Here is an 18,134-nt window from a genome sequence, read left to right on the forward strand (position 1 = left end):
GCTGTGTTTTTAGGCAAGACTGTGAGTGAGCCGATTCCCTTGGCTGAGAAGCAACCCCACACATGAATGGTTTCAGGATGCTTTACAGTTGGCATGAGACAAGACTGGTGGTAGCGCTCACCTTTTCTTCTCCGAATAAGCTGATTTCCAGATGTCCCAAACAATTGAAAAGGGATTCATCAGAGAAAATGACTTTGCCCCAGTCCTCAGCAGTCCACTCCCTGTACCTTTTGCAGAATATCAGCGGTCCCTGATGTTTTTTCTGGAGAGAAGTGGCTTCTTTGCTGCCCTCCTTGAAACCAGCCCTTGCTCAATGAGTCTCCGCCTCACAGTGCGTGCAGAAGCACTCACACCAGCCTGCTGCCATTCCTGAGCAAGCTCGGCACTGCTGGTAGTCCGATCCCGCAGCTGAAACAGTTTTAAGATATGGTCCTGGCGCTTGCTGGTCTTTCTTGGGCGCCCTGGAGCCTTTTTGACAACAATGGAAGCTCTCTCCTTGAAGTTCTTGATGATGCGCTAGATTGTTGACTGAGGTGCAATCTTTGTAGCTGCGATACTCTTCCCTGTTAGGCCATTTTTGTGCAGTGCAATGATGGCTGCACGTGTTTCTTTAGAGATAACCATGGTTAACTGAAGAGAAACAATGATACCAAGAACCAGCCTCCTTTTAAAGTGTCCAGTGATGTCATTCTTACTTAATCATGACTGATTGATCGCCAGCCCTGTCCTCATCAACACCCACACCTGTGTTAATGGATCAATCACTAAAACGATGTTAGCTGCTCCTTTTAAGGCAGGACTGCAATGATGTTGAAATGTGTTTTGGGGGTTAAAGTTCATTTTCTGGGCAAATATTGACTTTGCAAGTACAGTAATTGCTGTTAAGCTGATCACTCTTTGACATTCAGGAGTATATGCAAATTGCCATTACAAAAAATGAAGCAGTAAACTTTGGAAAAATTACTATTTGTCTCATTCTCAATACTTTTGGCCATGACTGTAGACACAATCATCTGTGCAAATTCCCTTTATTAAAAATCATCTTTTCTCAATAACAGTGAATCTTATTTCTACACTGTACAGCGCGTTGCCTAGGTGACCGACCACTCTGCAGTCCGCCTGTGGCGGTCACCTAGGTATAGAGTGTGCACCCTTAGCAGGCACGGTGCTTCACAGCGGCTTGTGCCACTCTGCAGGTGGCCGGATAATTAGATCTGACCAATCTAAGAGCTACTTCTAGGGGAGCACCCAGTTCACAAGAGCGTAGTGACCGCTGGTCCGGACTGCCAGTCTTCAGGAGTGCATCGCCCCACCTTCTACTGACAGGAGCGGAGCACTGCTTAAAGAAGTCCACTACTTTGACAATTCCTCATATCCTGCTACGTTTGGCCCCGATAAAATAAAAAAGCCTATACTCCCCTCCCGTGCCGGCGCCGTTCCCGCAGTGTCAGCACTCGTGGTCCCGGGGCTCCCGTGTGGTTGTTGCGACACGTGAGCCAGGCACTAAATCAGTGCTGGCATCAGGGCCGGCTCCAGGTTTTTGTGGGTCCTGGGCGAAAGAGTCTCAGTGGGCCCCTTTAACACATACCACGATTCATAACCCACAGATACCGCAGAGAAATATAGGTATAGTACAATGTAAAGATTTCACTTCTTACATTACTTGAGTGATAGCTATTGTAAATTCTAGAAAAGCTCAGAAACCGGCGAATCCTCACAGCGCACAGTGCAGACCGGACAGTATAGTCCTCCATACAGTATTATGAGCCCCATATAATGCTGCATACAGAATACTGGCCCCCATATAACGCTCCATACCGAATACTGGCCCCCATATAATGCTTCATACAGAATAATGAACCCGATATATTACTCCATACACTATAATGAGCCCTATATAATGCTCCATACAATATAATGGACCTCATATAATGTTCCATACCGAATAATGAACCCCATATAATGCTCCATAAAGAATAATGGACCCGATATATTGCTCCCTACACTTTAATGAGCCCCATATAATGCACCATACAGAATAATGGACCCGATATAATGCTCCATACAGAATAATGGACCCGATATATTGCTCCATACACTATAATGAGCCCCATATTATGCTCCATACACTATAATGAGCCCCATATTATGCTCCATATAATATAATGGACCTCATATAATGCTCCATACAGAATAATGGGCCCCATATATTGCTCCATTCAGTATGGGCCCCATATATTGCTCCATTCAGTATGGACCCCATATATTGCTCCATTCAGTATGGGCCCCATATATTGCTCCATTCAGTATTGGCACCATATAATGCTCCATACAGTATAATGGGTCCCATATATTGTTCCATACAGTATGGGCCCTTATATATTGCTCCATACAGAATGGGCCCCATATATATATTGCTCCATACAGAATGGGCCCCATATATTGCTCCATTCAGTATGGTCCCTATATATTGATCCATTCAGTATTGGCACCATTCTCTCTCTCTCTCTCTCTCTCTCTCTCTCTCTCTCTCTCTTTCTTTCTCTCTTTTTCTCTCTCTCTCTCTCTCTCTCTCCTACAAGTAGTATTCAACCCCCTGCAGATTTAGAAGTTAGAGCCTTCAAACTGCAAACGAGAGTAGGTTTTATGAACAGAAGCATAAATCTTACAAACCAAAAAGTTATGTTGCTCAGTTGAATTTTATTAAATTTTAAACATAAAAGTGTGGGTCAATTATTATACAACCCCTATGTTTAATATTTTGTGGAATAACCCTTGTTTGCAATTACAGCTAATAATCGTCTTTTATAAGACCTGATCAGGCCGGCACAGGTCTGTGGAGTTATCTTGGCCCACTCCTCCATGCAGATCTTCTCCAAGTTATCTAGGTTCTTTGGGTGTCTCATGTGGACTTTATTCTTGAGCTCCTTCCACAAGTTTTCAATTGGGTTAAGGTCAGGAGACTGACTAGGCGAACTCCAACACCTTGACTTTTTCCCTATTGAACCAGGCCTTGGTTTTCTTGGCTGTGTGCTTTGGGTCGTTGTCTTGTTGGAAGATGAAATTATGACCCATCTTAAGATCCTTGATGGAGGAGCGGAGGTTCTTGGCCAAAATCTCCAGGTAGGCCGTGCTATCCATCTTCCCATGGATGCGGACCAGATGGCCAGGCCCCTTGGCTGAGAAACAGCCCCACAGCATGATGCTGCCACCACCATGCTTGACTGTAGGGATGGTATTCTTGGGGTCGTATGCAGTGCCATCCAGTCTCCAAATGTCACGTGTGTGGTTGGCACCAAAGAGCTCGATCTTGGTCTCATCAGACCATAGAACCTTGAACCAGTCTGTCTCAGAGTCCTCCAAGTGATCATGAGCAAACTGTAGACGAGCCTTGACATGACGCTTTGAAAGTAAAGGTACCTTACGGGCTCGTCTGGAACGGAGACCATTGCGGTGGAGTACGTTACTTATGGTATTGACTGAAACCAATGTCCCCACTGCCATGAGATCTTCCCGGAGCTCCTTCCTTGTTGTCCTTGGGTTAGCCTTGACTCTTCGGACAAGCCTGGCCTTGGCACGGGAGGACACTTTCAAAGGCTGTCCTGGCCGTGGAAGGCTAACAGTAGTTCCATAAGCCTTCCACTTTTGGATGATGCTCCCAACAGTGGAGACAGGTAGGCCCAACTCCTTGGAAAGGGTTTTGTACCCCTTGCCAGATGTGACCCTCCACGATCTTGTCTCTGATGGCCTTGGAATGCTCCTTTGTCTTTCCCATGTTGACCATGTCTGAGTGCTGTTCACAAGTTTGGGGAGGGTCTTAAATAGTCAGAAAAGGCTGGCAAAAGAGATCTTTAATCCACACATGTGAAGCTCATTATTCTTGGTGCCTGAACTACTTCTTAATACTTTAGGGGGGCCAAACAGAATTCTTGTGGTTTGAGGGGTTGAATAATAAATGACACTCTGAATTAACTTTTTACGTTTTTAAAAAAAAAAAAAAAAAAAAAAATTGCTGCAGTGCATTTCCCACTTCCAGGCTGATCTACAGTACAAATGTCACAATGCCAAGTTAATTCCGCATGTGTCAACCAGCTAAATCTGCAGGGGGTTGAATACTACTTGTAGGCACTGTGTATATATATATATATATATATATATATATATATATATATATATATATATATATATATATATATATACATACACTGTGTGCAGAATTATTAGGCAAGTTGTATTTTAGTTTCATATTGTTTTATTTGAAAAGGAACAATAAATTTGGTGACAATTACCCCACGCAGGGGGAGTATAATACTATTCATGTCCATTTGTCCCTTCGCTTTTTACATTTTTGCAGTAACACATCAAACAAATACAAATAAGACTCCAGACTCAACATGGGAAGGGGAGGGAATGGATATCCAGAGGCTACCATGTCAATCACATTTCCCAAATCTCATTGTCCACCTTTAATTTGTTACAGATGGATAGGCAAACTCAAAGTAACCCTAATGACACATAATATGATGTCCTTTAATTAAGCCTACCAAGCTAATATGATCCAATCATGCCCATCTTTATATACAAACTCCATATCAAGGGGAAATACGCAGGGCTGCAGCTAGCTGTGTGTCCGTGTTAAAATCTATCCAGGGGGTCCAGGTGTCAAAGTATGTTATCAGGCTGTCAGTTCTTGTGGCTTCTAGTCTTTCGTGTAACATTATTGTATTAATTCTGTTTTTTACTTCCATAAGGGATAATGTTGTTATTTTCCATTTGGATGCTATATGGATCCTCGTCACCATGGTGATATAATTAAGAAGTTTAAAAGAAGTGTTAGAGATTCCAGAAGGTTTATCTCCTAGTAGCAAAACTGTCGAAGATATCTGGACAGATGTCCCAAGCAGTCTCGTGATCAAATCTCCAATATCTTTCCACAAGGCTTGCACCTTGGAACATGTCCACCAGATATGTTTCATGTCTCCCTGGACATCACATCCTCTGAAGCATTTTTCCGAGACCCCCGGGTAGATTCTGTGCAGTCTAGTTGGGACATAGTATGTTCTGTGTAGTAGTTTTATTGAGGTTTCTGTCAATGAAGTTTGATTGCTACCCTTTGAAATTGTGTCACAACAGCATTGCCATCTTTGGGGGGGTCATTGTTACATTGAGGTCTGTTTCCCAGTTTAGCATGAATTTTTGTTTTCCATTATGTGTTGGGGTGTTAAATATAGAATATAAGTGTGAGATGATTCCCCTACCGAACGGGTCGTAGATACATTTTTGCTGAAAACTCGTTGGATGTGAGAATTTTCTTTGGGACTTGTCTTCCTACAAAATGTAGTACCTGGTTGGTGTGCATTGCTTCTCTATATGGAGGGGTGTGTGTCTATGAATTCCTGTCTAGTGATCAGTTTATAGGACGGGCAAAACTCCTTCAAACTTATAAGCCTCTTTAGCTTCCACCATTGGAACGCTTGTGGTTCTAATCCAGGGGGGAACATCGGATTATTAAGTATCCTCAGCAACGGGGAGGGTTGAGATTGTAGATGGAACGTAAATCTTACTTTCCTCCAGATGCTCAGAGAGTGGAATGAAAATGGGGAAAATATAGTCACATTTTTAGGTAATTTGCCCACTGACCACAGGAGCCCTGGGAGTGAGTATGGCTCCAATAGTGAAGACTCAATTCCTACCCATCTGGGCACATTAGATTGAGCAGACACATCTGACAGCTGTGCCACTTGAGCTGCTTTGTAGTATAAGGAAAAGTTTGGCAGCGACACTCCTCCCAGGCTCCTGTGTAAAAACATAGTTTTCTGAGCGATTCTGGACTGCTTGTTGTTCCATATGAATTTATCTATCAGCGAATGTATCATGGAAAAGGTCCTATGAGGTATATTTATAGGGATGGTTCTAAAGAGGTAAAGAAATTTCGGGAGTGTGACCATTTTGATTGCATGTACTCTACCTAACCAAGAAAGTGACGGGGTGGACCATCTATTTAGGTCAGCTTTAAAACTTTGTATAAGAGTGGCGTAGTTCCATTTATAAAGTGTACCCTTTTCTTTCTTGAGGTTAATTCCCAAGTATGTAATGTAGTGTTCTTTTTTAGTAAAGCCAAAGTTTGATGTAATTTGTTCTTGCTGTGTTTGGGTCATATTGATGAATAGTGCCTCGGATTTCTCTATATTGATTTTGAGTCCTGAGATTTTTTCAAACGATTTGAGGAGGGAAAATAAATTCGGCAGGGATATTAAAGGCTGAGTAATGGATAGGAGAAGGTCATCTGCAAATAGACTCACCTTGTATTCATCGTAGGAGAGCTTAAAACCACTTATGTCAGGGTGGCCTCGGATTGCTTCAGCCAGGGGTACCATCGCCAGTGCAAATAGCGCAGGAGAAAGTGGACAGCCTTGGCGTGTACCTCTGCATATATTTATAGGGGTCGGTTTGGTTGTTGGGAGTTTAAAATAAGCGGAGGGTTTATCATAAAGCAATGCAATGGAGTCGATGAACAAACGGGGGAATCCATACTTACTCAAAATGTTGAAGAGATAGGGCCAGGATATCGAATCAAATGCTTTTTCAATATCTAAAGCGAGCATCATTAGTGGTGTCTTTTTCGTTGTGGCGGCATGTATAATATTTAGGTTACGCCTAATATTGTCTGGCGCTTGCCTAGTGGGGATAAAACCTACCTGATCTCTATGGATTAGAGATGGCAAAAGTTTGTTTAATCGTCTGGTGATGATAGATGTATAAATCTTAAGGTCAATGTTAAGTAGGGATATTGGTCTATAATTTTTGATCATGAGGGGGTCTCGTTTGGGTTTGGGTATTACCGTAACTTGAGCAGTATAAAATTCTGTCGGCATTTGTTCACCTAAAAGTAAGTACATGGCTGTCAGCCCACCGGGTCCTGGAGCCTTCCCTTTCTTAAGCTGTTATATCACCATAGTGATTTCCTCTTCCGTTATCTCAGATTGCAAAACTTTACTTGTATTATTGTCAATTTTGGGGAGGTGTATTGTTTGTAGGAAGGACTCTATCTGGTTTTGAGGCAAGGGTTGGGGCCTTGAATATAGTTGTTGATAGAAAGAATGAAATGTGGCATAAATTTTGTCAGGGTGTGATGTTACTCTACCTGAGGTATCTTTTATGGAGAATACTGTGTTTAGTAGTTCTTTTTTACGGAGTTGTCTAGCTAATAGCTTACTGGGTTTGTTCGCTTGTTTATAGAAGTATGTTTATGTCCATTTCATAGCCTTCTCCGTTTTTGTAGTTAAAAGGGCATTTAATTGTAGTTTCGTGTCTAGGATGCGTTTTATTAGATATTTCGATGTTTGCGATTGGTTCGCTATTTCATATCTAGCTAGTTGGCTTTCTAGATTCCTTTGTATTTGGGATCTTTCTTTTTTTCTATGTGCCGCCAATTTAATTAGTGTTCCTGTTATGTATTTTTTGTGAGCCAGCCAAATGGTTCCAGGGCTAATGTCTTCCGTACAATTTGTGGAAAAATAAATATCCAGGTCTTCCTTAATTTGAGCTGCTATTATTGGGTCTGTAAGGATAGCCTCATTTAGTCTCCAAGAGAAAAGCCGTGTTGTTGGAGTATTAAGTTTGAAAACCGTTAAAACCGCATCATGATCTGACCAGGAGGAAGGGCTATGTCTAGAGTATAACATTGTTGGTAACGTACATGAGTTTGTTAGGATCAGGTCAATCCTAGAGTAGGTTTTATGCACTGGGGAGAGCAAGTTGTATTTTAGAGGATTATTTTTATTATTGATCAACAACTATGTTCTCAATCAACCCAAAAGACTCATAAATATCCAAGCTTAATATTTTTGGAAGTTGGAGTGGGTTTTTTTTTAGATTTGGCTATCTTAGGAGGATATCTGTTTGTGCAGGTAACTATTACTGTGCAGAATTATTAGGCAACTTAATAAAAACCAAATATAATCCCATCTCACTTGTTTATTTTCACCAGGTAAACCAATATCAGTGCACAAAATTTAGAAATAAACATTTCTGACATGCTAAACAAAAACCAAAAAAATTAGTGATCAATATAGCCACCTTTCTTTATGATGACACTCAACAGCCTTCCATCCATAGTCAGTTGCTTGATCTGTTTTCGATCAACATTGCGTGCAGCAGCCACCACAGCCCCCCAGACACTGTTCCCAGAGGTGTACTGTTTTCCCACCCTGTAGATCTCACATTTTATGATGGACCACAGGTTCTCTATGGGGTTCAGATCAAGTGAACAAGGGGGCCATGTCATTATTTTTTCTTCTTTTAGAAGAGAATGCCAAGAGTGTGCAAAGCAGTCGTCAAAGCAAAAGGTGGCTACTTTGAAGAGCCTAGAATATAAGACATATTTTCAGTTGTTTCACACTTTTTTGTTAAGTATATAATTCCACATGTGTTAATTCATAGTTTTGATGCCTTCAGTGTGAATGTACAATTTTCAAAGTCATGAAAATACAGAAAAATCTTTAAATGAGAAGGTTTTCCAAAATTTTGGTCTGTACTGTGTATGTATGTATGTATGTATGTATGTATGTATGTATGTATGTATGTATGTATGTATGTATGTATGTATGTATGTATGTATGTATGTATATATATATATATATATATTTGACACACATATATATATATATATATATATATATATATATATATATATATATATATATATATATATATATATATATATATATATATATATATATATATATATATATATATACTCACATCTCCTCGCTGGCAGCAGGTCAGGACTCCTCAGCGTCTTCTGGCTCTCTGCACTGTCAGAGCAGAGGGCGCGCTGTAGTGACGTGATCGCACCCTCTGCCCTGACATTTCACAGTGTCAGAAGATGCGGAAGACGCAAGAGCTGCGGAGGATCGAGGAGAGGTAAGTATGGAAAGTGCCGGGGCCCTGGACAAGCGGGTGGGCAGGCCCTGGCACTTGGCCGGGTGCTGACGCCGGCCCTTGCTGGAGTCACTGTCCCCTCCTTCGTACGATTTGACTTCCTCTTCATTTTCAATTTGACAGGTTAAGGGCATTTGGGGACACGACCGGTTTCCTTTAAGGTTGGGTTCACACATGCGTTATGTTACTGCAGCCAGTTTCCCACATAGCGTTTGGACCACGTTCACATCTGCCTCTATCACAGACAGTGGCATACATGGAAGCTTGTAGGCCCCAATGCAAAGTCTTCAGCAGGTATTGGCCAAAAGGACTTTTGGGCTCCCTTAGCTCCAGGGCCTAGGTGAAACTGCATCCTCTGGACTCGATATACATGAACCCCTGAAACAAATTTATGCAGTATTTATTTTACTCGCTTATAAAGCGCCATTAATTTCCACAGTGCTTCAAACTAAAACACCATATTAATTAAACAATAGAGGCCAGTCACATACATAACTCATTCAATCCAGAGGATCAGTTTGAAATAAAAAAAAAGTTAAATTTGCACCTACTATGGTACATTGTGCTGCCTAAGGACTCCAAGAAGAACAAAAACAAGTACTTTTACATTTCTGCTCCAGTTAGTAAGTGGTGCCTTGCTTGATTTTCCTGCTTTACTAGTCCCTGGACACTGTAGAAGCAGGATAGCAGCTGGATTATGGGTCTAAAATCCCTTATATTTTTCAAAGGGAACATGACAGCTGATACATGCGGTCCAATCCAATGGCAGCATTAATCAGAGGCCAGCTTCTGTATTACCAACACCTACGGTTTTCTCTAAGAAACTGCTCTCATTTCAGAGAAAAAGACAGATGAAAACGCATTTGGAATTGACGTGACTAGTTCAAGAGGCAAGTCTCCAAAAACTTCTCCCCGTCTGCTCAGCTATTCTGGCAGGTCTGTTCCTATACATACACAGTCACATATAGTGCGAGACCTGTCAGTCTAGTTGAGCTTGCAGGGTGTGCCTCTTGGATTCGTCACCACTACGTTTTGCTCTGAAACAGTGTAACATTTCAGAGTATAATGGTGTTTTAGGCAGCATGAATCAGCAGATAGCTTCCCTTTTGGGCAGGTGCAGGCAACCATAGATTTTCTCATCCGAGAGTCTCGGGCCGATTATGCTAATGAAACTCCTATCGGAGTGTGATCAGATTCTCTTGGATGTGGAGAAGATGGAGAAATTTTTTTCTCCATCTTCTCCATGTATCAGTCGGTGGAAATCGGACTGCACTCAGATGTCATCCAAGTGCATTCCAATGGTTTCCACGCAGTCATTGAATTACTTTTCCGAGTGCGATGCAAATATTGGATCAAAGTCCGACATGCAATACTTTTTTCCCCAGAACGGCTTTGTCCAAATAAAAAATCGGACATGTGCATGGTCCCATAGACTAACATTGGTCTGAATGTGTTCTTATGTTTTGTAGGATCGCACTCAGACCGAACAATACGCTTATCTGCATATGCGCTTAGGCTACATTTCCACAATGAGCTTTTGGTGAGTTTTTGATGTTGCAGATCTTTTGCATCCATTAAGTAAAATAGATCAGGACTGCCACCAGGAATTTCAGGGACCCATACTAGCAACATTTTTGGGCCCCCTTGAACTCCACCCAGGCTGCACCCCAGCTCCGCCTCCACCCCTCGAACTTTCCACAGTCCCACTGCCCACTCTTGGAAAAATTCCACTTCTGCACCACGTCCTCACCAAACACACATTAACAGTTCACATCAAACACCATATCACATACATAGCCATCAGCTTTTGTTTTGGCCAAAAGATATTTTAAGCCTGCCACCACAATAAGGTAGACTCTTTTGACCGGGCCCTACTCTACTCTGACCTATTAAAAATTTCTTAAAATATCCAATACTCTTTTTAGGTATATTTTTATTTATTTTTCTTTAAGGGAATGTGTCACATACATTTTTTAAAATGACCAATAATACCACATACAAGGGACAAATACCATCACACTATGGCCAGACCACATATTACCACCACATAGTGACCAAATAATACCACATACAAAGAACAAATACCGCCACACCATGACCAGATCACATATAGCGACTGAATAATACTACATACAAGTGAAAAATACCGCCACACCATGACCAGACTACATATAACCACCATATAGTAAGAGAATAATACCACATACAAGGAACAAATACCGCCACACCATGACCAGACCACATATTACCACCACATAGTGAACAAATAGTACAATAATGATCATTAATAAAAAAAAAAACAAAAACACAATACTAAGTGCCATTATACACATGAGCTCTGTATATAGTGTCAGTGTACAGGTAATACAGGAATCACCAGTGACATTATACACAGGAGCTCTGTATATAGTGTCAGTCTACAGATAATACAGTGATCACCAGTGACATTGTACACAGGAGCTCTGTATATAATGTCTATATATACAGTAGGTAATACAGGGATCCCCAGTGATATTATACACAGGAGCTCTGCACATAGTATATAGTGTAAGTGTACAGGTAACACACTGACTCACTGGTGATGTCTCTAGTTGAAGTCTTTCATCTTTGCTTTTCTTTTTCATCCAACGCAGACCGCCATCACTTCTTCCAGCCAGGACTCGTCTCTGCATAAAATAACACACAGTTATCCAGAGCACATTCCCCACTTTTTCCCTTTCTTCTACACAACACAGCTGAATACAGACGTGCACCCACTATTAATATATAATTAGTTATTATGCAACCCATCATTCCAAGTATAAATTGTAATCTACCACTTCACCCCCACTAACTATAAATAGCCACTTTCCCCACCTAATAAATAAATTATCACCTGTACTCTTTCCCCAGTTCAATACCAGTCACTGCATCCTCAGCGCGCCCCACTCGCGTACCTCCCGCTCCTCCGATTCATTATATTTATATGCCACCTCTGCCCCAATTCATTATGTCATGTGTTCTCTCTCTTCCACCCCACCCTCTATTCATCATCAATTGCTCTCCCCCACCCTCAGTTTATCATGATTTGTGGCCCACCCCCAATTTATCAGCATTTGCTGTCCCCTCACCCTCAAATCATCATCATTTACTGTCCACCATCCCCCAGTCTCAAAATATCATAATTTATTCCCCCCACCCTCAAAATTAATCATTATTTTCTCTCCCCCAGCCCCTTCAAGTCATTATTTGCTCTCCATACCCCCAACCTTAAGTTCATTTGCTCTCTCCACCCCACCCTCAATTCATCATTGTGCGCATCTACTTCCCCTCCAACCTTCAACTGGCTGTCATTTACCGCCCCCCAGGGCCAGCCACCACTTTCTTCGACCACTTCACTACGTGGCTACTTCACTTCCTTTCCGCTGACTTCCCCACTATCATCTTGGGCGACTTCAACATCCCCATTTACACTCATCTGTCTATAAGCTTCTATCCCTCACTTCCTCCTTCAGCCTCGCGCAATGGTCTTTCGCAGCCACTGACAAAGATGGCCAAACACTGAACCTCATCTTCACCCGCCTCTGTTCCCTATCTAACCTCTCTAACTCACCTCTCCCTCTTTCTGACCACAACCTACTTACATTCTCTGCCGTCTCCTCTCCAGGTCCACAATCCCCACTTCACAAACTTGCACATACTCGCAGAAATCTCAAACACCTTGACCTACACTCACTGTCTGAATCCCTCCTCCCTCTTACAGTCATAAGTTCCTTACACGATGCAGATTTTGCTGCCTCTTTATATAACACCACAATAGCTGCAGCTCTCGATTCGGTCACCCCCTCACACATACCAAAGCTCGCAAAATCAACAGGCAACCCTGGCACACCAGCCTGACTAAAGAACTGAGATGGGCTTCCTGGGTTGCTGAGCGGAGATGGAAAAGGTCCCACTCCAACGAGCACTTCATCGCATTAAACAGTCCCTCACTATTTTCAAGTCCACACTTAATGCTGCAAAAAAAACTACTTCTCATCTCTCATATCCTCCCTGTCTCACAACCCTAAACAGCTATTCAACACTTTCAATTCTTTCCTCCGTCCCCCAGCGCCTCCTCCTTGTCCTCTCATCTTAGCTGAAGACTTTGCCTCATTCTTCAAGCAGAAGATTGACACCTTCAGACAAAGCTTTTGCCTAAAGTCCACAAAGACCCTCCTCATATCTACTCAATCATCCTCCTCCAAAACCAGCTTCCCCACCATTACAGAAGATCAAGTGTCCTCTTTACTCTCCAAATCACACCGCACCACCTGTAAACTTGACCCAATCCCGTCCCACCTCATCCCTAACCGTACCACAATCTTCATCTCAACCCTAAGCCACCTCCTTAACCTGTCACTAACAACTGTTGTCTTCCCCTCATGCTTCAAACATGCCTCAATCACACCCATCCTCAAAAAGCCCTCCATTGACCCATCCTCTCTGACTAGCTATCGCCCCCTATCACTTCTCCCCTATGCCTCAAAAATACTGGAACAACACGTCCATTTTGAACCATCCTCCTACCTCTCCTCCTGCTCCCTCTTAGACTGCTTACAATCTGGCTTCCAACTGCACCATTCCACTGAAACTGCCCTGACTAAAGTCACCAATGACCTACTAACCGCCAAATCCAAGCAACACAACTCTCTCCTCTTCTTCCTGGACCTGTCATCTGCCTTTGACACAGTAGACCATTCCCTCTTACTACAGACTCTCTCATCTCTTGGCATCACAGACTTGGGCGTTTTGGATCTCCTCACACCTAACAGACCGGACATTCAGCATCTCCCACTCACATACCACCTCCTTATCTTGCCCCCTATCTGTCGGTGTCCCCACATGGTTCAGTTCTAGGACCCCTGCTCTTCTCCATCTACACCTTTTGGCTTGGGACAACTCATAGAGTCTCACGGCTTTCAGTATCATCTTTATGCTGATGACACACAGATCTACTTCTCTGGACGCAATATCACCTCCTTACAAACCAGAATCCCACAATATCTGTCCGCTATTTCATCCTTCTTCTCTGCTAGATTTCTAAAACTTAACATGGATAAAACCGAATTCATCATCTTTCCCCCATCTCACTCAACCCCCCATCTGACCTATCCATGAAAGTCAATGGCTGCCCACTCTCCCCAGTACCATAAGCTCCCTGCCTCTGGGTAACCCTTGACTTTGATCTCTCCTTCAAACCACATATCCAAGCCCTTTCCACTTCCTGCAGACTCCAACTCAAAAATATCTCCCAGATCCGCACACTCCTCAACCAAGAATCTACAAAAACACTAGTGCACACCCTCATCATCTCTCGCCTCGACTACTGCAACCTCTCGCTTTGTGGCCTCCCTTCTAACACTCTCACACCCCTCCAATCTATCCTAAACTCTGCTGCCCGACTAATCCACCTGTCCCCCCACTACTCCCCGGCCCCTCCCCTCTGTCAATCCCTTCACTGGCTCCCCATTGCCCAGAGACTCCAGTTCTAGACCCTAACCCTGGCATACAAAGCCATCCACAACCTGTCTCCCCCATACATTTGTGACCTAGTCTCCCGGTACTTACCTACACGCAACCTCCGATCTTCACAAGATCTCCTTCTCTACTCCCCTCTTATCTCCTCTTCCCACAATCGCATGCAAGATTTCTCCTGTGCATCCCCCCTACTCTGGAACTCTCTACCCCAACATATCAGACTCTTGCCTACTGTGGAAACCTTCAAAAGGAACCTGAAGACCCACCTCTTCCGACAAGCCTACAACCTGCAGTAAACATGGCTCCGCTATACCGCTGCACGACCAGCTGTACCCTCTCCTACTGTATCCTCACTCATCCTGTTTTAATTGCTTTACTAAGGCTGGGGCTTTGACCGTATCACATGTTGCACGGTTAATGATTATATTGTAACCAGCAAGTTGCCGTAAATGCAATTACAAGTAATAATCTCTGGTTGTTCTGTCGTAGGGCATAAAAGATCAGCTATTAAATAGCTAGTGGTAGGTAACACAAGATCTGCCTTTGACAAGTGGCATAGCTCACGTCCTCCCCCTTCCTTCCCAGTGACCTCATTAAACATAATCAGGTACACAAAACTTGTGCCATAGCTCCTGAGGCCCAAGTGGCTGCTGTAAAGCATATTTCTGAATGCTGTTAACAACGCTGAAAAGCCACTCAGGCAATATGGTTGCCCCAATAATCATGTACAAAAAATAAAAAAAAAATCTACAGTCAAAAATAGAAAAAAACAGATTTAAAAAATATATTTTAAGTATTTGGTTTTAATTATTAAAAAAAAGCTAGGTGATACTTTCCATTGAGTGCCACATGTGACTAAAGGTGCAATTACACCACATTATTATCATTGGAATGCTCATTTCGCGATAATTTTGTAGTATAAACAGGCTGCCAATCACCCACGTTTTGCTCGTTCATCTGGTGAAATGATCTTTTGGTTTGTACAAAAGATCATCTTTCTCCTCAGTGCATCCTGTGTAAGTCGATGTTCACATGTCCAGTAATGATCTTTTAATGTGGATCCAGCAGCAATCCATTGGCAAAAAAGTTATGCAAACACAACTTTTTAGTCTGTATTTCAAAAACTGATCACTGTTAGATTTTGAGTCTATGGACAACAGATCCGTTAATTAGATATCCGTTGTTCTCCCATTTCTAATGGATCTGTTTTTTGCTTGTTGAATCCATTAGAAATGGAAGACAAAGGATGGCTAATTAATGGATCCATTATCCATAGACTTCAATGTGGAAAAAAACAGATCCAGCAGAGATCAGTTTTTGATAAACAAACTAAAAAATTGTGCCTGCACAACTTTTTTGCCAACCGATTGCTGCTGGATACGTTCAAACAGATCATTACTGGACATGTGAACATAGCCTTAACAGGACCTGTGCTGACAAGAACAATGGCAACCTATCGGTATTTGAGGGAGATAGGGATCCTTGCGTTAAATGTCAATTGCCCAGTCATTCTGTTCTCGTCAGTAGCTTACTTCCCTTTTCTACTGATAAAGCAAGCACCAACCTGAGCATGCCTGTGTATGGGGAGGTTGGGAGTGATACCTGTCAGCTTAATGCGTGCTCTGCATGGTCAATGAGTGTGCAAATTCCTATCCAAACAGTGATGACTTCCAGTTATAAAATTGCTCATAAAGACACAATGACGCTTGATGATACACAATCATTTGGGTGAGGTCTAACTTTACAATAATGGCTAACTCCCAATTTATTTTTTTTTCATTTTCCATAACAGTAATTTACAGATTGTAAGAATTGTAACCCATGTTAACAATTTCCCATTTTTTATTCTGTATGGCGGAAGAACATAAAATATGCAATTTAAATGAAAATATCAAGTCATGAAGAAAAATGACTTCTGCAAATGTAAAGGACAAATAGTTATCTTACAACGCTTAATATATTCCTCGTCAAAATTTCAACATGTACAGTGCTGAAAAGCGTCTGTTCAGCAACCTCGTTCACAATTACATTACCAATGAAGCCACTGATCCAAATAACACACAAAAATGTTGTTTGGAATCCCTGCTCACAGCATAACAGAAGTATTGGCACCATTATCAATATCAACGGTTTAGGCCGAGAGCCTAATGTGTATCGGTGCTCCTGACTCTCCCCTGACAAATGATTTCAAGGGAGATAAGGATCAGCACGTCCAATTTCAGATGTCTTTGTTTTCCAAAAGATCGGCACGTCCAGTTTTGGCAGCGGCTTTGTTTTTTAAGGGATAAGTCGCTGCCAGAGATGTCATTGGCCCTCTCATAGAGAACACAGGAGCACTCGGCAGCAGCCCCTGGTAATGTAGCACTAGCTACATGAGGACATCTAAATTCCTGTCGCCAAAATTCAACTAGAGAGGTGGATAACGGGACAGGTGATAAAGGGTGCTAGACTGAGAAATGCAGTAGAGGGTCCTTTTTTCTTGCGTGATTTCTGTAAATTGGAATATGCTCACATTATGGGTCAACTTACATCCTACTTGACTGTGTGTGCTTTACAGGATGCTTAGCTTCGTTGCTTTTCCATCATAGCTATCTCTGCTAACCAGCAGTGCAAAAAATAAAGAAGAAATCATTTAAGGGATTGTCTGTGACTAATCAATTAATGACCTATCCATCGTAAAGGTAACTAATATGAGATCGGTGGGAATCGGACACGCGGCACCTTCACACATAAGCTTAAAGTAAATATAGTTTCCCTGGTACATTCAACGTTTTTTTGTACGGTGTTGCAGTGCAGCAGATATAGGGTGTGATTCTGATGTCTCCTTCACGAGTAGATTATTCTTATACAACACACCTTCTCTAATAACATATGAGTCAACAGAAGATAATTTGCTCCTAATACAAGCTGCAATGCCTGCTGTTTGACCGGTAAAAGTAAAAGTTAGTCCAAGGTTCGTACTGTATAGTTTTACATTTTGCCTTGGGCACAGAGAAGATGGGGCGCAGTTTTCTAGAAGATTTGTCTGCTCTCCTGACATGTAAAAAATTGTATTTCCCATTAAATAACAATTCACTGTCACACTGGAGTATCTTGGGTCCAATAAGGCAAAATCAGAATTGGACCCACCATTCAGCTATATAGAAATAAAACAGGATGCCAATTGTGTGGTAAAATGTGCTAATATCGTATGATATAAGGCACAATGTTTTTTAACCAATAAATAGCTGATTTAACTTACTGAATAAGGTTAAGGCCAGATGGTGAAGCCGAAAATCAAAGTGGCCATAATCAGCTACATGTGATCTAGTTTGCTCTGATTTGCAAAATAAATTCACATTTCCATTAAAGGGTCCATGATGTGAGTGGATGTAACGTGGTGCAGTGTGGTAGCCGTGGGCAAGGTACTCTTCTTCCACGTCCTGACACGCTACATGAAAATGGGGGTCCTGACTGGGTGGGTGAACTTTGTCTACGGTGGTGCTACACCCTTGCAGGCCACATGATGCCATGACTAAGGCTGACCAGGACCAGATGTCGTCAAGTTCAATGAGTGAGACCACCACTCAAAAATAAATTGTCTTTTACTGAACAACAACGTAGGGAGAGGTATGTACAATGGATAGCGGGTGCAAATATTCATGGACGTTTCTCTTAACACATAGCACATCTTCATACACATTCTTTCTTTC

The 18,134-nt window shown here is 42.2% G+C and overlaps 1 protein-coding gene and 1 long non-coding RNA gene across 2 annotated transcripts in view; one reads left to right on the forward strand and one right to left on the reverse strand.

The window, feature by feature from the left end:
* SPPL3 (signal peptide peptidase like 3) overlaps nt 1-14,810 on the reverse strand; it is a 105,091-nt gene extending 90,281 nt beyond the window's left edge. Inside the window, exons 1-2 of the mRNA XM_073673567.1 lie at nt 14,709-14,810; nt 11,520-11,609 (exon numbers count right to left, since the gene is read on the reverse strand). The gene's annotated coding sequence lies outside the window, so the exon portion shown is untranslated. The remainder of the gene's footprint in view (nt 1-11,519; nt 11,610-14,708) is intronic.
* The window catches only part of LOC141258607 (uncharacterized), a 75,936-nt gene that overhangs the window by 1,893 nt on the left and 55,909 nt on the right, over nt 1-18,134 (forward strand). The window lies entirely within an intron of this gene.

This window comes from Phyllobates terribilis, unplaced genomic scaffold (genome assembly GCF_046119375.1).
Source record: "Phyllobates terribilis strain yellow unplaced genomic scaffold, ASM4611937v1 Scaffold_1__5_contigs__length_1240528914, whole genome shotgun sequence".
Lineage (NCBI taxonomy): Eukaryota > Metazoa > Chordata > Amphibia > Anura > Dendrobatidae > Phyllobates > Phyllobates terribilis.